The sequence below is a fragment of the Canis lupus genome, chromosome 7, assembly GCF_003254725.2.
Source record: "Canis lupus dingo isolate Sandy chromosome 7, ASM325472v2, whole genome shotgun sequence".
NCBI lineage: Eukaryota > Metazoa > Chordata > Mammalia > Carnivora > Canidae > Canis > Canis lupus.
Genome location: NC_064249.1, coordinates 51982597 through 52005196, shown reverse-complemented (window position 1 = coordinate 52005196; position 22600 = coordinate 51982597). Strand labels below are relative to the sequence as shown.

Here is a 22600-nt window from a genome sequence, read left to right as displayed (position 1 = left end):
AGCAAAGGCAGTGGGGAAGACCCCAAACCAGCTTTTAGGCAGACTGATTTTTGGAGAGGCCACTGAACCCCAAGAGCCTCTCAAGTCTTCCGGGACAGGCCATTGTGTGGAGAGCAAAATGGAGTCATTTAGTCATTAGTTGCTCAGATATCAGCCCAAGAGGGGAAGCTGTCTGCCTTTCTCCACAATTTAGACACTTATCTTACAAATTCACCAAGCTCCGTGATTTCTGAACAATGCCAGCTGTTAGGGAGCCATTTCCCTGGCATTTTCCCCATAATTTGATTTGAAAGGAAAAGATTAAACTCAGTCCGACCCAGAACTGTCAGCCCAATGCCCTCAAAGAGTTTGACAGGAAAAGAAAAGAAAAGAAAAAAACAACCTTGCAGACTCTTAGATGAAGAAATCACCTGTACCTGTGCATTAAGGAGAACAGTGAGGTACAATCCATAGGCCAATGAGTGAATGTGGATAGGGCCAACCATAGAGATATCTCCTCCTAGAAAGATGGAGTAAAGTGAAGCCTAATGTCCTTCTTAATGACCAACTTTTGGGTAATGTTAATTTTAGGGAGAAAGTTTAGATTGCATTTAAATGGTTATCAGCTGGTATGAGTATGCTAGCGTTTTAAAGATCGTTATAACTGTTTTCCAGGTTATGGTGATGCCTCATTCAATTCAGTGAATTCAATTCAGTGAAAAGCATTCTGTTTATTCATCCAGATTTGGGTAAGTACGAATGTCAGAACGTTTATACTTTGTTGAATGCTTGTTTTACTTAACTTTCCCCTCACAAGAATGATTTAGATGATAATCTTACCTGTGTTTCTCTGGTAAGATCATTGATTCTGAGAGAGGTTAACTTGTTCAAAGTGAAGTAGCTGATAAATGCTATAGCTGGGTTTTGTCCAGCTTCAAGTCCTAGAGAGTTTGTCAGTGTGCTATGCATTGTCCCTGTAAAAGTCGGTAGAGGAATGTTGTAAAAATTCTAGTCCAACAGTATGGTTTTTCACTTACAGTATTGTTCATATTTTTTCAAAATATAAGCACTTTAAAATATTCTTCTTGAACTTGGTTCCATTGCCCTTCTGCCAGGGGCTGTTTATAAAAGGACAGTTTAATTAAAGGACACTTTGAGGAGACCACAGTTGCCTCTGTTAATACCACCCTCTCAGTGTAGGAGCAACTAAAATATTTCTAATTTCTTTTGATAAATAAGTAGTGTTTAATATCAAGAAATGTATTATATATTCCATAGCATAACACAACATAAAATTTCTTTCAGTTTAAAGATAATCCAATTTCCCTTATTTCACGGATGAAGAGGTAGACCTAGACATGAACTTCCCAGCCACAAAGCTTATTGGTGGCCAAGCCAGAGCTGATCCTGGACCCCTGTACTCCAGTCTCATGATTGTCCCAGTATTCCATTCCAAGGGCATTAATACTTTCATTCTACATCACTTCCTAGAGTGGTGAGACCCATAAATGTAAATATATGTTTAAAATACATATTTATACATATAAATGTTACCATGTACTTTTATTTTTCTCCCAACTTCACCCTTCTTTATGTATTTCATGTGTCTTTCTTGTTTTCTACAATTAAGACTTAAACTTTCCCTGTTCCTTCATTCACATCTGTGCATGGGACAGTTCTGACAAAACATTAAGTCTTCATTAATTATTTAATGATTGATTAATCCTCTTTGAGATGAATTTGCATGCATTTATGATTTTAAATTCCTCAGTATGTCATTTTTATTATTTCCTATCTATTTATTTTTTATTGGTAGACTTCCATCAAACTCAGAGGTCATCTTGTGCTGAAACACACTGAAAGCCATATTCCAAAAGCAACTAGGACACCATAGAATTTGGTTCTGTTAATAGCTCATTTGACATTGCTGAAAGTTACTCAATCTAAATTTCCATTCCCATATGCCAACATGCCTCCCAATGATCAAAAGTAATGAAACTGCAGTAAATAACAGAAATGCTTGACTTAAAACCCAAGGGGGTGCCTCTATCTTCATTCTGAGTCCTTGAACTTGGTGCAAAGGGAGTGGAGACTTGGTGGGAAAGGAAAGACCCATAGGAAGTGGTCGACAGAGAATGTATTAGGGTGAGATGATATGAAAAAGAAGGATATTAAAGAGACTCCAGACCTTACTAGGGATTTGCATTGACTTGGGTTCCTAAGTAATTTATATACTAAGCAATGTGTAAAGATAGAATTTTGTCTTTCAGAATTCCCAGATTGAAGGGGAGGTGAACCAACCCTATAACTACCAAGTGCAAATCATTCTACCTAAGGGAAAGTGTGTGTGTGTGTGTGTGTGTGTGTGTGAGAGAGAGAGAGAGAGAGAGAGAGTGTGTGTGTTTCACATAAATAACATTCTTTCTTGATTCATTTAACTGCTTTGTACTCAAAAGGATATAAGATGGCTATGGCTTATGGAAATTCACAGACTATATACAACATAAGATATTATGGATGCACAAGAACAAGAATAGACAACAGAAGACATTTAAAATGAAGCTAGGAATGAAGCATATATAAAATGCATATCATACAAAAAAGCATATATTTGACGTAGGTGGGTCAGTAGAACTCTGGTGTCAAAGTGTTTTGACATTTACTACCTCTGTGACTTTAGACACATTTTTTCCCTCTTGTTTAGACAGCTTCGACATGATTTTGTATGTGCTATGTTTTCAAACACTTACAAAATGTTGTCACTGCCCTCTAGGATCTGGCAGTCTAGATGGGAAAACAAGATTTACTCAATTGAAACAATTAAAATTGACTCTTCTAAATGTATCTTCACACATGTTCCATCTCACTCAAACTTCCATTTATCCCTCTTTGCTTCTGGTTTAGCCAACTTGATGTCTGTACTCCTTTCCATACTATCTTGTGGAGGGTAACTAGTAATAACAAGAATGTTCTGATTTGTTACTTTTTACTGAAGGCAATCCTTCAGATGAATATCAGGTTCTGAGTATTCCCATTATCGCTGATTGGAGGGCATCTTCGCCACTTTTGGCAGTAACCATCTGTTGTGTGTTTCTTTTTGTTTTTGTTGTTATTATTATTTTTCTTTTGACCAAAGTCTTGTCATGTTCCAGTTTTTGTTTTTTGTTTTTTCCCTCCCAGATCCTCCCTACATCTACCTCATCCAGTACCCTCAGCATTGTGTCCATTACAGCCTTTGTCATTTCTATCACTCTGAATGGCTGCTTTTGCTCTCACCCCTTGAGGTTTTACTCTCATTTAACTTTGACACATATCTTCATTATCTCCCTGAGAGGAACTCCAGGGGCCTAGAATGAACTGCTGAAAGTGCCTCATACAGTTTCCCAGAGGTGGTAGCAATTGGGTGATGCAAATTTTTACAGAGTTGGGAATTGTTAGATCTTGAAGGAGCACAGCTGTGAAGCGCTCTGGGCACTCACTATTGAGAAGGAAGCCAGTGCTGGGATGGACCAGGACTGGGAGAAGTTAAGTCTACCCCCAGGGTTCCAAGTGAGAACAGAATGGCTTCCTAAGGCCCACTGCTCAAAAATGAGTAATAATTTTAACTGACAAAATATGAAGCTTGAGTCTAAGGGTACTCTATCCAAGAGGATGAGGCTATAGAAATTTCCTGGAAGGAGTTGGGTTTTAGTTATTACTCAAGATATTGATGAATATAACACAGATCAGGTCTCCTGGGGCACTGAGGGTAATGATCAGTCTCTACTTAAATAGCTATCTGCGAGAATCCTGTTTTTTAAAACCGTCTGGAAATGAATCCACATTAGCACAGCTGTGTTCTATTGCCAGGAAAGTTCCTATTTAAATATTTTAGATAATAAGTTCATACATTTTTAAATGTATGTTTTACCTTTTTTAAAGAGAAGTTACTGAAAATAATTCAGATTTTTATTGAATTGTCAAAGTCATTATAACAAAATACTTAATGTTACATTTTTAACCATGGTATTATGGGAAATTTTTAAAGTAAGTAGGGCTATCTAAATCTATCAATGACTCCAACGCACAGTGATTCTTAGCTTCTTACAAAACTATTTTTATTGTTTTACTGTCATATTTCTGTCATAATACCACATAAATGTTTATGTGTATATGAGTATATATATAATATATAGGGACATATACACACTTTAAATACTTTTGTCAGTTTGTAAAAATAGATGTGTCATCAATTTTGAGGGTCTTTAAATCTCCAAAGGTCTGTGTTTTTAGTTTAAAGTTATAATTCAGGCAGCCCCGGTGGCACAGGGGCAGCCCGGTGGTGCAGCGGTTTGGTGCCGCCTGCAGCCTGGGGTGTGATCCTGGACACCCAGGATGGAGTCCCACATCGGGCTCCCCGCGTGAAGCCTGCTTCTCCCTCTGTCTGTGTCTCTGCCCCTCTCTCTCTGTGTCTATGAATAAATAAATACAATCTTTAAAAAAAAAGTTATAATTCTAAGTTTATATAGTCCAAGTAGGTTTGTTTGTTTGTTTGTTTGTTTTTCTTTACTTAATGGCCAGAAGTTCAGGCCATTCAGTACCTGGAGGGTGGGTGGAGTGTGCACTGAGAAACTGTTATCACCCACCTTATCACTGTCAATAGCAAGTCCAAATGCAGATTCTCTTCCTAGTCTTGGGAAAATAGATACAGTTGAGGAAGAATGCCACTTTCCTGAAAAAAAGAATGCTGATTATGATTTTCACAGCATGGCAGGTAATCCAATACCATGGCATGGTGACAGTGATTTTCCTGAGGCTCTAGAATTTGTGCCCTTGCGCCATCCCACTTAACAACTCCTTGAGCACTGAATGACATTGGAGTGTGGGATAAAACTGTCTGAGTGTCTCAATCTCATGTTTGTTTTAGGATTGAACATTAAGAATTAGAGACCTCCTGAGAGATGTTGGCTCTTGTTTTGCTTGTACTCTAAGGTGGGAATTCAAAGACCGATGTCTGAAGTCAGCAGTGGAGCAGAAACAGATAAACATCAAACACAATGGGAATGGCAAGTGTAGATTCAAAGAGTCATGCCAAGGATAAATACTGGCTGTCTAAAAAGGAGGAATGCCACAAACTAAGTGGAAATGTGCCACAATCAGCATTAGGAAATAGGAGACGAAATCAGAAAGCTGGAGGGAGTATGAGATTCAAGAAGTTAAGAGGAAGCTATCACGTAGGATTTCCTTAGAGCCTGACTAGTGGGAGCAGTCTTAAACCTGTCCCTTCTCCATTCATGCCATAGGCCCTCCTTGAAGCCTGGTTCAAATACAGTTCCATGTGGATTTTTTCAAACATCAGTAGATAATAGCCTCTCCTGGAAGCCTCATTCAACACATAAATGCCTCTGTCCAAAACCTGATGTATAGATTAGAAAAAGTACATCTACTGGTTTACAACCTTTTTGTGTAAAGGGCCAATAGTAAATATTTTAGGCTCTGTGGGCCATATGGTCTTTGTCATAATTACTCATCTCTGCTGTTGTAGCATGAGAACAGCCATATACAATATGTAGATAAGTGAATGTGGCTGTGTCCTAATACTTTTTTTTTTTCTTTCTTTACAAAACAGGTGGCATGACAGATTTGGCCTGTGGAATGTGGTTTCTTGACCCCTGGTTTAGAGCAATGTTATTCCTTCCCCCAACATAGTAACCTAATGCATCTTGAAAAGAAAATTAGCAAAACACAGGCCTTCAAAATAGAAAGCCAGATGTTTCTCTTAATCACCTACAGTTTTGCAGATGTTATTGCTGGTGTTCAATATCTCTGTGTACCCAGGTTGCTGGGATGTGGATGTACAAACAGTGGCAGCAAATATAGTTTCTTTTGGAAGCTACAGGAAAGGGATCTCATTTCCCCAGGTAACTCACTCACTGGCCTACTCTCACGTCAGAAATTCCACCTTTAGTAGATCAGTACAATTCACAGCACTGATAGGTTTCCTGATACTGTATGCAAAGAAGAGAATAATTGTTCTGACCTTCAAGGGGCAAGAAAAGCAAATTTCCTTTTGACAACTTAAATACTCCTGAGAAGGTAAGCAGTACTTGTCTACAGGAAAAATGGGTTGAAGACAGAACTAGGGAGATTATTTTAAGTTAGCATTAACAGCTAAGTGCAATTGTTTATAAAATTCTTGTGTGTGTGTGTGTGTGTGCATGTGCATGTCTGTGTATGCGGGTCTGCTCACACATAGGTGTGTGTGTGTGTGCGTGTATCTGTATTATGTAAGATGTGATTGGGAAGGTATTGGTGGAATGTATTAAAGAAATGGGAAGCACTGAAATGAAACATTTCCAAAGGCATTTTAGTCAAAACCCAGATCCTCCATTAGTTCATCTTTCTCCTCCTGGTGGGGTCTAATCAGTTTCTTGATTAGCATTTGAAGTCACGGGGATGGCAAGTTGCTTTTACATGACTCTCAGGGGTTCACCAGATCATCTCAGAAAGCCAGCTCTCTACAGCCACCTGGCAGTCTGTGGGCCCTGGGCTCCTGTGAATGTGCCATAGTCAAATGTAGAAAGGGACAAATCAGATATTTGCTTTGGGGGACTCTTTCCTGTGACTTCTCCTCCATGCCCCTCTTGAGCTTTCTACATTTTTGCCTCCTTTGCACATTGGCCCTAGACCTGCCCAAAACTCCCAGCCCTTTCCCAAGTCCCTCATTTTTCACCAAAATGTCAAATCAGTTTGCCTTTCATAGAAGGATATTGTGTCCTAAGATGGTACGTGACTTCTGGAACAGCTTGATAACCCGATTGAAGATAATACCTTTTCAAGTTATTTGCATTTTTTTCAGTTAAAATATTTGCATTTTATTGGGGGTTTTATACTCTTTCCTCATAAGAATTTACTAATTGAAAATTTCATTAAGGTCTCAAACACCTCTGCTGGAAAGGTTTTGAATCAGAATGCTATAGTTAATTGAATGTCAGGAGATCTGCATTTTTGTCATGTCTCAAATTACTAAATTAGTTATAAAACTATGTTCCCATTATGCATCTCAGTTTTCACATTCTCTAAAATTACAGTTTGGAATTACCTGATTACTGCTTAAAACTCCAGGATAAGCTAATTTACACTAAAGTATTAATGACTGACAGTAGTTTAATTAGTTAGCTATCCAGGTACAGCAGAATTTTGAAAGCTTTTAGATCTCAAAGGATCTTAGTACTCTCATTTTAGATACCATTAACAGTGTAGAGAGCTTTCCAGTTTCCTTCAAATCATACCAGTAGGCTGCAGTTACAATTGAGGCAGACAGAAAAATGGCCAGAAAGTTGTGTTTTGTTAAGCATAGATGCTTTCTATGATTTCTGAGAAGATTTGGAATAGGAAAGGACCTTGAACCAACATGGAATAATCAGGCATGTCTCTTTTTAAATTTCACATGTAGTATCAGAAACACTGTAAATCTTCCACATTTATTTATTTGTAAAGATTTTATTTATTTATTTGAGAGAGAGTGTGAAAGCAAGAGAGATCACAGACGGAGAGAGAGAAGCAGACTCGCTGCTGAGCAGAGAGTATGATGCCAGGGCTTGATCCAGGACCCTGAGATCTTGACCTGAGCGGAAGGTAAATGCTTAACTGACTGAGCCACTCAGGCACCCCTAAATCTTCTGTATTTAATAGGACTTTTCTCTTAAATAGCTCTTTATTTCCTCTGAGATGAAATGTATAATTCTTAATGTGTTATTCAGATTCATTACACTTGATGCCTTTTTGAAAATTAATAAAAGGAAAGCTCATTTAAAATGGAGTCAAGAGGCCCCAGCAGAGGGAGCTCTCAAGCCCCACCACGCTGCCAGCTGCAGACCCCAACAGGAAGACAGGTACCTTGTACTCCCAGTAGGAAGAAGAAAGATTTTCTCCATGCTCAGCAACAGCCCAGCCAATGAGAGACTGTCCCAGCTCAGCCAATGAAAAGCCACTCTACTTCTAACCCCCAGTTTATACCAAGAGACTTTTTGTTTATGACAGCTGCTCCGAAATTCCCCTTTCCTCTCTAAAGGAGCATTCCTGTTCTTTGTTCTCCTGACTTGCCTATGGTTTTACCATAGCTTGCATGTCCTGAACTGCCATTCTCTGCTATTTCCCCAAAGAAACACGTTTTGCTGGCAAACTAACCAACTGTCTTATTTTTAAGGTTAATATATTCATTCAGTAGCTGGTAATGACCACACTGTTGCAGGTGCTAAGTCCCTGGGCCAGGGAACAAAGTCTATTTAAAGTCCTGACCTCATGGTTTCTGCATTCTGACTAGGACAGGCAGACAATTTACAAATAAAAACTTAACATATGTCACTCATGAAAGTATGTTCCAGAGAAGGATGAAGAAGAAAGCAGAAGAAAGGACTAGACAGTAATGGAAGATGGATACTATTCTAATAGGGAGGTGAGGAAAAGCTGCTCTGAGCAGGGGACATTTGATCAGATGTGAAGGAAATGGGATCTGGGCTAGAGGTTTCCTGGTAGATATGATCTGTTCTCATATACTGTTCTTGACTTTTAATGATCTTCCCTGTGCTGATTTGGCTCTTCCTCCCTGGACTGTCACCTCTAGTCACTCATTTTAAGCCATCCTCTTTGTCCAAGGTTCCCTCCTGGTATTTATAGTTGATCCTCATTATTTGCAGGTTCCTTTTTTGCCAGTTCACTTACTTGCTAAAATTATTTATAATTCCCAAATCAATACTCATGACATTTTTGTGCTCATTCATGGACATGTGCATGCACAAAGTAGGAAAAAAATTTGAGTCACCTGTGCATACATTCCCAGCTGAGGTTGAACAAGGAGATGCTCTGCTTTCTTGTTTTAGCTTTCATTCTGTAAATGAGTGTCCTTGTCATGTTCTATTTAGTGTGACATTTTTAATATTTTTTGCTTTTTTGTTGTTGATTTATCTATTTAAAAGGACCTGCAAGCAGAGTGCTGAGTTACTATCTACTGTTCTTAAGCAAAAAGGCTAGGATGTGTCTCATAGAGAAAATATGAATGCTAGGTAAGCTTTATTCAGGCATGAGTTATAGTGCTGTTAGATCCGAGTTCAATGTTAATGAATTGTCAAAATATATTAAATAAGGTGTTTTTATTTTTAGCTTTTTAGAGGGGGCAGAGAGGCAGAGGGAGAGAGAAAATCTTAAGCAGGCTCCACGCCCAGGAGGGAGCCTGACCCAGGTCTCAGTCTCTCAACCCTGAGATCATGACCTGAGCTGAAATCAAGAGTCACATGCTCAACCTACTGAGCCATCCAATGCCCCTAAATAAGGTGTTTTTAAGTAGAAATATACATAACACAAGGTTATTCATTGATTAGTTGATGAGAATATTATCAGAGGCTCATAGGAACCTAACCCTGTTTTTACTCTAGGAGCAATGGTTCAGTATTTGTGAATTCAGTGTTCCCGGTGACTCTATAGAACATGAACTACCACAGATATTAAGAATCAACTGTAACTTCTAGATCTTGCCTTTGAAGATATTTATTTTGGAGTACTTTATATTTTAGTGCCCAATTATATTATGATTAGTACTGCACAGTATGCTTTTAAGTTCTAATTATTTTGCGTATTTTTTCCCCTGATCTATCCCCTTTGGCTAGCTCTCAATCAATGAACATCTACTGTGTGCCCAAAATGGGTGTGGGATTTTCATTGTAACAGCCCTGAAAAGTAAGCATTAGGAGACCCATTTTACAAGTTAAAATCCTGAGGCCTGACAGGTTCTGAGATTTGCCCAAAGTCACCCCACAAATAAAGCCGAGGAATCTGGATCTCTTCCAAGGCTTGACTGGCTCTGAACCTTTTATGTCTTGTGCAGTTAGTTCTGGGTCCTTGATAGAAACTCAGGGAGCTGAACAGAATGTTACAAAAAAAAAAAAAAAAAAAAGACAAAAGAGGGAGGGGAAGTCAAGGACAATCCATGCTTTGTGTTGGTTGGTAACAAAGCTATTTTTCTCTCTGGAAGAAAGAGATGAAAGTTCTGATATTCAAATGCTCCCTCACCAGGCACCCTTCAGAATTCCCATCCATCAGCTGGCAAATGGACACATTTTAACAAGCACAATCTCAACCAAGCGAGTTCTGGCAACAAAATATGCCTCCACTAATGATATTCAATTGTTCTAAGAAGACAAAATGGTCTGAAGTGTAATGAGATGCCAAACACACAAACGCACAAAACAGGCTGCTCATATTTAAGTCCTTATGTTTCTTGAAGTGAAAACTCATTTTAAGAAGATTATGGTGCATATATTATAAAGTGAGATGATATTCCACATTCATGCCCCACTGGGGCCCTGACTGTATTAAAAAAAATGAAAACAAAACCAACAACAACATTTTGTTCCCACGCAAGTACTTCACTAATAGGACATGTGACGTGGTAGTCATTTGTTTGGGTTATTTTTATTGCAGGCGTTATGGATGAATTCACTCTTTTGATACACAAAGCGTTCAGGAAACTTTTCAATCCAGCTCCTGCAAGTGGGAATATCCTACAAACAAGGGGTGGCAGGTCAGGGCCATGGGAATAGAATTCTAGTTGATGAGGTAGGATGAGAGAGAGGGAAGGGAATAAATTTTCCAGTGATGTGTCCCCATCCCCACCTCTGGTGAGAACAAAGTAATGCCTATGGAGGCAACAGCCAGATTTTTATCCTTGACCAAATTCTATTCAACTTGTTTATCGGTGGCAAAGATCCACGGTTTCAAACATTTTATTATAAGTGAAAGCCTTTGTTGTGATGAAATCCCTCTGAGAAATGTAAATAAGTAAAACATATGAAACAGAAATAATATGTTGAAGTGAGGGGGTTGTTTTCCAAACACTTTCCGTCCCCCTGTTTTTTTAGTAGCAGCTCTGAGGGGGCTTCTGGAAATCCCTCAGACTGTAAGAAACTGTGAAAAGCACTGATCCAGATGAATTGAGATATTTCAATGTCTAGGAGAAATGAATGGAATGGTTAAGGAAAGGGTATGTCCGGGCAAAAGAAAATACTCTGTTTCAACGAGACAGCGAGGAAATGGGGATGGTGGGCTAATTGTAATTGTAGAGATTATTGAAATTAATAATTTTAGGAAGCACTCACCACTCCCAGGGCTGATGAAGGGAAAGGAAGGAATTGGGGGTTTCAGAGTCTAAGAATACTAAGCAAAGGCCACATGATCAGTATGGGTACCATTAAGAGGGCATTAGGGGTACAACCAGGGTGGCAGCCACTTCCTGAGATGCACCTAGATGTACAGATAGCAAGGAAGAAATGCTGCTTCTTCCCTACTCCTGTGTCTGACCCCACTAGTATCTCCTACTGGTTAAACCTACCAGGAAGCCTGCTGGAAAAACAGACTCCCAGGGCCTGCATTTCTGAGCAGAGTTCAGAAGGGCAGGCATGAGATTGAGAGATAGGTCGATAACTGGCTCAGTCCATTTATCAGGCTATTCAGCATCCACCCATACCTTTCTCATATTTACAATTCCTGTACCACAACAATGGCAATGGCATGGTTCTGCTTAATAAAAGGTAATTGTCCTTGGTACATAGGAAGATGCACATGGTCTCTTCCAAAGGGATGACACCAAGTTTCGTTGATCATTCCCTGCCTCTGTCCCTGAGTGATATTAGCTCTTACTCATTTCATACGTGAAGCCCATCTGGGTATTATGTAACATAAGGCAAAATTTTAACTATCATCCATGTTCTATATAAAATAATAAGAGAAGATGACAAAAGTTTATGTGTGTATTTTGGGGTGTATGGGTAAGTTACAAGTAGGAAAGAGAACATTTCATTCCAGGTTCCCTTTGGCCTGATCAGTATATCAGTTGGTTGGCGTACTTTACCTTTTGGGATGGTTCAGACATTCATTCCTGCTGCAGCTCAGCAATTAGTGGCTTTACTCTTAATAAGGTTCCTTTGGGTTCCTTTAGTCATTTATGACATTTTTTTTACTTGAATTTCTTAGACGTAACCGGGGAATCCCCTGGGTCCCAAACACAGTCTTCCCTGGCTCCACTGCATAACAATGACCCTATTTCCTTTTCATAATCATTCAATAAATTCCTTTTGAGTTAATGCCATGAGAAGCCTCAAATGGCCAAAATGGCCAGGTGGCAATCTCAACTTCCACTTTAAAAGGATTCTTGTTATTCCCTTTGATGGAAGCATTGCTCCTCTGAGAACCAAGAACTCCAAAACACCATAGCTAAAGCTAAAGTTGCTGAGATGGGAAGCAAAATTCTTTGGGTGGCTTATTAGGTACAACAGTGAAAGGAGTGGTCCCGCTTCTACCTCTTCATTTCCAAACTCATGCATTTGGGCTATGGAAGAAATAGTACCACATACTGGTCACTAGTTCAGAGCACATAGCACATATTGAAAGTGAGTGTGCCATTTCATTTCATCACTTTATGTTGGCTAAGCACATCTGGGGGAAGGAATATGGCATAAAACCAGTGAATGTCATGGAATTAGCCCATTGATGCACTTTCATGTTAAAATGAGTTGTTTGGTTAGAACATGAATTCATGGGTGGTGGTACTGGCAGAAAAATTTCGAGCAGAGAAGAAAAATTCTTATCAAAATAACTTTTTTTTTTTTTTGAGAGCATGCCACTGGTCCCAATGTTATAGAAAATAATCTAATATAATCAGACTGCCATCAGGTGGCTGAGATGATCCCCTTCAGAAATGATAACCCATTAGGGCCTGTTGGAAGGTTTGGACACTCAACAGTGATAGAAGCAGGATTTTTTTTTTTTTAAGTGAGGTGAGAGCTCATGCTGTTGACCCATATATAACTTTCTATTCTTGCTCCAATGGCTATTTGAGTGTGAGTCCATTGAATGAGCATGAGGGTGGCTAGGCAGAGGTTGGCTAACATCCATAGGAATGGTCACTTTGTTTATGTAATATTTAATAACTTCCTCTGTTCTGGGTACCCTTCAGTAATCAATAACACAGAACAAATATATCCTCTCTTGCTATGCCCATCCTGGGTGAGTCATCCCAGGCTTCATCCCCTGAACTTCTTCCCAAAATTTAATCCTTACATCTTTTCTTTCCAGTTATCTAATCCTTAAACCAAACTGTTATCTGTTGCTTGTGAATCAGTATGAATTCATAGTTCTGGCTGTATATACATCCAGGCAAAGTAAATAACTTTATTTTTTTTAATTTTTTCTAAAATATTTTATTTATTTATTCATGACAGACACACAGAGGGGGGCAGAGACACAGGCAGAGGGAGAAGCAGGTTTCATGCAGGGAGCCCTATGTGGGACTTGATCCCGGGACTCCAGGATCACGTCCTGGGCTGAAGGTGGACACTCAACTGCTGAGCCACCCAGGTGTCCCAAAGTAAATAACTTTATAGACTTCTCAAAGTTAGGCCAATGAGAAGATTTCCTTCCACTGCTGTCTTTCAGGGACATTTCTGATTAAGATTGAAGAGCAATAACAATCACTTAGGACTGAGAACAGTATGTTATGCAGAAATATCTGTAAAACTAAGCCTAAACTCTTTCTTCTTCCGTAACTGGTCATTAAGAGTTTCCCATTAGGCCACAGGAGTTGGTTAAAGGAGTCATGACAGAAAGTGCATTTTGAGGAAGTGCCAGAAGAATCTGAGCCTCTCATTTGTGCAATTTACTTGTGCCTTCAGGTGTCTTTAACACCTCTTTCTGTATGTAACACCTCCACTTGATAACAGAGTGCTGCTGCTCATCCCTAAATTTATGATTTAATAGATGAGAAATGCTCAACTCATGATATAACTTGTTGGGTCAGTTTTTGTTCCATGATCAGATATTAAATCTCAATCAGAACCCAATACCAACCTAAGAATTTTTTTCCCCACGAAGCTAACAGTATTTTCAGAAGGGAGCATTATTTTCCCCCCAAATCCTAGGGGAACAGAACTATGATTTGTCTGTTGCTGAATCACAGTGACTCCATTCAATACTTCTGTTTGCCACTGTTATTTTGGGTTTCATGGGAAAGGCTGGTTACTAAGGTCTAGGCAGCACAGCAACATCTACCACAACCTGGATCAACTTCAGAACCTACTTACAACTGAACCTGTCAGCTGGTCAGTAAATGGGTTAGAATGAGGTGTAGGTTATCTCAAAAATCCAAAGAAGCCAAACATGCCTTGCTCTAATTTCTTAGTGATAGGCTAAGTAAGGGGAAGCTCTGCTGGACTCCTAGAAATATCACCATGGTGCAAAGTCTACATATTTTTATGGAGTTTATCTCCTAACCTCTGACATATTTGAATATTATTAAGGCATCTACAATTGTTGATGCCTGCTATTCATCAAGGTCAATCTGCATGATGTCATCAAGACACAGCATCAGAATGATGTTCTGTAGGGTATGCTCAAATCCCTGTGAGTTAGCTTTTGACAGAGATCAAGGTTACTCACAGCTGTGGAGCATGTCAGTTGAAGTACATTGCTAACCTCTCAGGTACAAGCACCTTGCTTTGGTGTGTCTTTAGAAATTGGTACATATAGGAAAAAACCCCCAAAACATTTGATATATAAATTGCTACATGCCCAATTCCAGGGCATTTTGTTTTGTTTAAGTAAAGATAATACATCTGGAACATGAGTTGCAATCTGAGCTACTACCTGATTTATTTTTCAAGATCTAGACATCTTTTGCACAGCCAAAAAGTTAGTGATTAAGTAATTTTTAAAAAGATTTTATTTATTTATTCATGAGAGACACAGCAAGAGAGAGAGAGGCAGAGACATAGGCTGAGGGAGAATCAGGTGCCCTGCAGGGAGCCTGATGTGGGACTCCATCCCGGATCCTGGGATCACACCCTGGGCCAAAGGCAGTCATTCAATGGCTGAGCAACCCAGGCATCCCAGTGATTAAGTAATTAAATAGTTAAGTGGGTGATATGATAGGTTAGAACTCACCACTTTTGCAGATATCAAGTCTCTTAGTACTAAATGTTGTATCAATCAAAGTCCAATTAAGACCATCGAGGAGACATACACATTTCCAAAGATGCTGCTAGAAGCCGAGACAGAAGTAAGAATTTCTTCTTCCCTCTTCCCAACATCTGATCTCTCACTAATGCCTCTTTTTAGGAAAACTAGCAGAATAGTGGTTGGCAAAGGAAACTGGAAAATTTAATTTAGAGACTTGGAGCCTCAGCATTACAGAGCAGAGAAGTGTCAATGTAGAGCTATAAAAGACTAGATAAATAAGTGGCAGTTACTTTTCACATAATAAATGAGTTTTTGGCACAGACCTTATGATTTTATGTAACTTACAGGTATCTCTGCTTTTCCTTACAGTAACCATACAAAAAGAAAGAGGATGGTAAACATAAGGAAATGTGCCTCAGAAGGCTATGGTTTAATGGGAAAATCTGTAATGCAAGTCCTGGCAACTTTGTATGTTTCCTCAAACCCAAGAGGTTAGGACCATGTCCAGCTGAAATAAACTGGCGTTAATACCATTTTACTGACATGAGGTCATTAAGATGAGAAACACATAAATATAAATGTGGGGACTCAGGGAGGAGCAGTGTGAGGAGTGATGCACTGGGATCATTTCATTAAAAGATGTGTTGTTTTCGGTGATTGCCTACCCACTAGGAACCACCAGGATGCTATAGTTTAAAATAGAGCACATTCAAACAAAGATTATATTTGGGAAGTGAAACTTGTGTATCATATAAGATATTTAGTTAGGGAAAGATGGGTTCATTTATATTTATCCACATATTTTCCCTTTCTATTGCATTTCATTCCCACCTACGTTTTATTGAGTCCATCTTTAATATTTTTTCTTCCCTAGAATTCTTTATAATGCTTCTTTTAGTGCAGGTATTCATTAATGATTCTCTCAGGGTTTTAAAAAATATTTTATTTATTATTTATTTATTTATTTTAGGAAGAGAGAGACAGCTCATGGTGGTGGGGAGGAGCAGAGGGGAAAGGGGAGGGAGGGAGAAAGAATCTGCAGCAGACTCAGCACTGAGCGGGAGCTCCATGAAGGGCTCCGCTTTAAGACTCCATTCCATGACCCTGAGATTATAACCTGAGCCGGAACCAAGAGTCAGATGCTCAACTGACTGCATCACCCAGGCACTCCAGATTCTCTTAATTTTGTTTCATTAGATCTCTCTCTCTCTTTTTTTTTTTTTTGCTTTCACTTTTGGAGGACATTTTTATTCGGTGTAGAATTTTTTGTTGAGAGGCGTTTTCTTTTGGAACTTCGAGGATATTATGTTATTATCTGGCTTCTGTATCTTCTGCTGAGAAGTCAGGGTTCACTCACTGTTTCTCATTTGAAGGTAGTATCTTTCTTTTTTTCTGGCTGCTTTTTTAGGTTTTATTTTTTGGTGTTTGGTTTTCACAGGTTTCACTATGACATATGTAGATGTATTTTCTTTGTAATTTTCTTGCTTAAAGTTTTGTAGAGCTTTTTGAATCTGTGGCTTCTAATTTTCATAAGTTTTGGGAAATTCTTGGGTATGACTTCTTTGTATTTATTTTACCTCATTCTTTTTCATTTCTCTGTATGGGTTACAATCACACATATGTTACAACTTCTCACTGTGACCCATTTCTCTCTCTCTCTAATAACTTCAATTCAGTTCTCTCTTTGCTATAATTATTTTGCACTATTCTGTCTTTCACTTCATTAACCCTCTCATCAGCTATAATATAGTGGCTGTTAACTTCATTTATTGAGCTCTCAATTTTAGATATTGTCATGTTTAATTCTAGAATGCCCATTTTATTCTTTCTTATAGTTTCCAATTCTATGGCAAAATGCTCCATTTTATTGTCTATTTTTCTGAACATATTAATCACAATTATTTTAATATTTGTGTTTGATAATTGAAATACCTGGAATAACTGTGGGTCTGTTACTATTGTCTGTTTTTCCTCTTGGTCTAATTTCTTGAAGTACATGGTAAGTTTTGATCAAATGATGGGATTTTTTTTAATTAAAAAAATTAGGCTCTGGATAATGTTATCTTCTTCCAGAGAGGATGACTCTTTCTTTGGCAGGCAGTAATAGTGAGAGCACTTTAGCTCAATTCAGTCATGAGTTGAGCTGACTCAAAGCTGTATTTCAGATTTTGTAATATACTGCTTTTTCCATGGTATTTTTAAAGTGGTGACTGTCAGTATCAAAATACTGTTATATAAGATATATCACATTACATATGCTGTATCATATAAAATATGTATCCATTATATATATGATGTGTATCTATATGTATGCATGTAAGTATATGTGTATGTGTATATGTAATATCATCTGGATTAGTTTTCACTGCTATTTAAATTTTTTATCCCAAACTATTTTCCACATAGCACTTGTGAGTGGCAAAGCTTCCTATGCCTAATAATATTTGTACACCTCTAAATTTGCATGGTAGTTTGGGTGAATAGACATTTAGGTTTAAAATTATTTTATAATTTGGAATTTCTGGTTTTATGGCAGGAAGAAGTTGGCATACACAAATGTTAATGTGGAATGAATATAAACTAAAATGTAAGTGATAAAACTTCTTAAGGAAAACAGAGATTACTGCTAATTTAGGGTAAACAAAGATTTAAGACACAAAAGACATCAAACTGGAAAAGATTAATTTAGTAAAAATAGGTTTCATCTATCTATATACCTACCTACATATCTATTTAAATTATACTTTTGTAAAGACAACTTATAGTATTTGAAGCTGCAAGCTGTTGTTGAGGAGATTCGTATTTCCTATGTTAGAAAGGTACTTATGTCCTGAATATATATATATAGAATTCAAATAATCTAAGATGATAAATAGCCCAGTTAAATGTGTACAGAGGATATGAAAAGACATTTCAAAAAAGAAGATATAAATGTTCAATAACATATAAAATGATGCTCAACAGTCTTAGTCATCAGGGAAATGAAAGTTTACGCCACAATGAGATAGTGCTACCAACACATTAGAATGGCTAATATTAAAAATTTTTTTTTCCAAATTTCACTGAAGATGAAGAGCAAATGGGACTCTTATACACTGCTGGTGACAAATGTCAAATGATAAAACTCTTCTAGAAAATAATTAAGTAGTTTCTTATAAAGGTATACATTTGCTATATGACTCCACAATTTTACTCCTTCATATTTCCCACTCCCCCAAATGAAAACATATGCCTGTCCAAAGACTTGTATATGAATATTCTCAGCAGCTTTATTAATACAAGCTTATTAAGAGGTAAATGGATTAAAAAATGTGGTATGTCTATTCAATGGATATCTACTCTGTAGAAACAGACTCATAGTGAATATAACAACATAGGTAAATCTCAAAAATACTATTCTGAATAAAAGAAGCCAGACACAAAAGCTTTCCATTTATAAATGTAAATCTAAACTTCAGTGATAGTAAACAGATCAGTGATTGCTTGGAGCCAGGAGTAAGAGATGAGAATGAATTGACAAGTGGTTCAAGACAACTCTTAGACTTATAAAAATGTTCTGTATCTTAATTGTTGTGGTGGTTGCATGTTGCACACATTTGTCAAAACTCATTTTACTATATATACTTAACAAATATTGCATTTTATATTATGTAATTTTACCTCAATGAAGTTAATTTAAATAAAAGGGGTTTTGGCATATCTACTTTTCATATTTTTCCCAAAGAAAATAACTAGATAGGAACATAAAGATAAATATAAAACTCTATTTATCCCATTATTCCTGTGAGAGATAAACCTAGAAACAGCTTACATGATTAACAATAATGAATTGTTTCAGTAAGTTTGGTATATCCATATAATGCAGTCATTAAAAATGATGATGTAGATTAGATGTATGCTAATTCATATGCAAACATACTCCAAACACTTTTATATTCATTATTTAATTTCAGCCTGACAATAATAGCATGAATTTCCAAGTAAGTTATTTGGGTTATAATTGAATGGAGGGAGTTCTTTGATGGGGTATATATGTATATATGCTTCCTTCTTTGCCATGCTGTCTTTCCTGTAATACTCTTCAGTTATATTTGTCATGATCTAATCTGATCTGTTGCCTGAAAGTGGCAAAGAACAGGGCTGAGGACATCTTGTTCATGGTGGTTGCATGTGCTAGATTCTATTTATCATTGTGGAGTCATAGTCTGCAAGGGGAACCATATAGGAAATAAGGATATACAAAGCTAATATTGTGTATGAAAGGTGCCATAAAGGACATACATTAAGTCATAATTCTGATCGAGTCAAAATATGCCTTCTCTCTCCAATCTGATGCCATTGCTCTTTAGGGAATTTAGAAACCAATGATGCTTTTTTTTAGAAGGACTAAATTAGGTCTGATCTCTGGCAATATTCCATCAGGTCATTCTTTACCTCTGTATCATTTCATTCCATCCATTGCCTCTTTATTTGTTTGTTTATTTGTTATTTCCATTTTCCCTTTACTCTTCCCTATCAAATCTGACTAATACCATGCTTTTGAACTTCTTTAGGATTTGTTAGCCAAAGTGTGTGTGTGTGTGTGTGTGTGTGTGTGTGTGTGTCTGTTCATACCAAGTTGTCAAGGACTCAGTTCACATGCTACACTCCCAGTTACTCATCAGTGTTGGTCTGGGAAACTTTACTATAGCATTTGAAGCTAACTGAATTTCTATAATGTGATACAGACTCACAATCTTTTTCTCTGAAAATCTTAGGGCCAGATAAGTGACTGAAATTTTGGATTTTTAAGATAATTATTATATATACATATATTTAAACATATATGTATATGTATATTTAAACATTAACTATACATTAAATGTATAGTTAATATATATGTATATTTAAACATTTATATATATATATAAATTTATATATATATATATATATAAAATGGTCTGGATCACAGGTCTATAAACACAAATTTAGTTCGTGCCTGGAGGCAGAGGTGAGAGAGCTGGGGGTGGGGCAGGCTGCAAGAATGATAGGAGATAGGGATGCTATTATTCTAAAATTATAGCAGTTTCTGGTTCTGTTTCACTATTTACATGTGAAGTTTAGTTGTTACTTTATTTTCTTACTTTGGAAAAGTATTTAACTTCTCTACATCTAATTTTCCTAAACAGTTAAATAGAAATAATAATAATAATGATAATAATTATAGCTATCTCATAAAATTGTTGTGAAGAGTAAATGCATTAACACATGTAATATTATTAGGATAGTAATTCTGGAGCCCAGTAGTATCCTAACAAAATGTAGCCACTGTTACCTAGTATGACTTTTCATTGTTGGGAATATTTTAGTAAGCCTATTGATCATATGTAGATAACAAAGATCAGACAATCTCTTCAGCATTATGATATAAATCTGTGTCATTGTGAGCAAAGCTTCACACAGGTATGAATATGAGATTGAGACTGGAAAGAACCTCTTCACCCCCACCATCCATATTCTGGACTTTGAAGTGTGAGTAAAGTATCAATACTTCAGACAGGGGGACAATGATAAAAGCATTCTTATTGAGGGGATGACTATATGGGAGATAGAGCCTATTCAGTCTAGAAATTTTCACATTTTGTAACCACTATCAAGGGCTTTTTCTATGTTGCAAATCTGTTTTATTATCTTGGTTGAAGATTTTTAAAAATTTAAACTCTTATAGCCTGTTCTTATCCATTTTTTAGAGTAGATTCCACTCCTGTTCCAAATGATGTAGCCAAGGCACAGCAGTGGTCACCTATGAGATTCAATTATGGTTTGGTGAAAAGTGATGGAAGAAAGAAGTGTTGTCCTCTATAATAGGTGGTTTCCTGAGGTGAGAGATGGTGGGACAGTAGTAAGCATTCCTTGGGAATTCTCAGATATCCTTGGGGATGAATATCCAGTGAAATATTGGACTTCATGGTGAACTCAAGTACAGTGGGGACTCAAATGATTATTAAATGGGAATTAGTCAAAATTGCAGATATAGAAGCCAGCAGAAGTTGAGGACAGGGGAACATTCATACTCCAAAAGACTGTATTCAGAGGTGGTACTTACACTGCCTTCACTGGTTTCCTTGAACAAAACTTCTCTTACATCCCAGCTACTCTTGCCTCAGGATAGAGACAATAGATGTGTCTGCGTATCTAGTCCATGATGAAGCAGTATTCTCTGGCTCTGCAGAGGTCCTACTTCACAAATAAACATGGGTGTTCACAGTGCTCATTTCTTATCAGTTGATTAAAATCCAGTGGTAAATGATCAGTTATGATCAACCGTAAGACCACTTACACTAGGTTTATGTGGACTTTCCACAACCCTACCTGGTACACTAAGGGTATCACCTCAAAAACCCAGTCAGCACCACCAGATCCCATCTTTTTAACAGTCCTTAGAATGGACTGGCTCAGCAAAAATCTTCAAGATGAACTGGGCAACATATCCAAAAGCTTCAATCCTCAAGACTTGTAGGGTGAGTTTGTGTTGTATGTGTCTGTGTTGTGTGTGAAATATGAGCGTGGGAATTTAGTTGTGGATTCAATTCTCCCTGGAGTTTGGTACCTGAAATATGGTGTTGCCACCAGTCAGAATAGGCATGCTTATAGTGCCCATGTAGGCCAATTTGCATATAATTGCCACAAACATGCCATAGGAGAACTGGCTGTAAATTACCCAGTCACAGAAGGCCAGTTCTCAGTTCCCTTAAAAATTGAAGAAAACACATATTTGATTTGAAGACCAGATGGGGTTGTTTGGGAGCAATGGAAAGCTAAGAGACCACATTCAAATCTAGCAGGCCACATCTTTCTTATGTAATTAAGGCACACAAATATGAGGGCTGGACATTTCTGTGACTCATAATCTCATGACATAGAGATAGAAGACCATAATGAGAGTTCCTCACTGAGTGCCTGTGTTTCTTCTCAATACTTTCCATCTATTGGCTGGAGATCCATATCCTCCACTTACCAAGTTCTGCCAAAGGCATTGCTTAAATCCCATGCAAACTCCCATTCTACTTGCCTGCCGTTGTCTTAGAGCTCCAAGCAAGCATTTTGCTTCTTGACAGAGTTTTTACAGATCAGGACTTTAAGAACTTCTCCAGCACTGTGAGTGAAACTACGCAGGTGTCATGGTGCCTAGCACCAGTGTTCTTAACATCAGGCAGGGTCTAGGAGCACTATGCTTCAGATAGAAAGGCTCCCTTTATCTATGCTCCCCAGCTTTTGTTTTCCTTTATCTTGAATCATCCCTCAGCATCTACTAATCTTTCTTGTGTGGTTCCAGGGTGCTCTGTGCCTGATCTGGCCTGAGTAATGACATTTTAGGTACTTAGAGTACTCAGCCTGGCTCTCCGTTGCATCCTATCTCCTTCTATATGGAGATATTCAGGAAAATTATACTCTTCAGGTGCTGGTGCTGAGATTGTTAAGAGTCCCCACAGAGCTCTCTGAGGGGAGCCAACCCATTACCTGACAAAATAGAAGGAATAGTACAGAGGAAGATGGGATAATGCTGCAGAGACCGAAGAGAGTGCTCATGCTTGCATGGAAAAGGAAGCCACCTTATGCTCTGCCATCAGGAGTCCTGGAAATATGCCCTTAGCTA

General features: G+C 37.9%; 1 long non-coding RNA gene across 1 annotated transcript in view; it reads left to right on the top strand.

Moving 5' to 3' along the window:
* The first annotated feature begins 643 nt into the window (after nucleotides 1-643).
* LOC125755457 (uncharacterized) overlaps nucleotides 644-22600 on the top strand; it is a 50961-nt gene continuing 29004 nt past the window's right edge. The window contains exon 1 of the long non-coding RNA XR_007412075.1: nucleotides 644-728. This is a non-coding gene — a long non-coding RNA (uncharacterized LOC125755457). The remainder of the gene's footprint in view (nucleotides 729-22600) is intronic.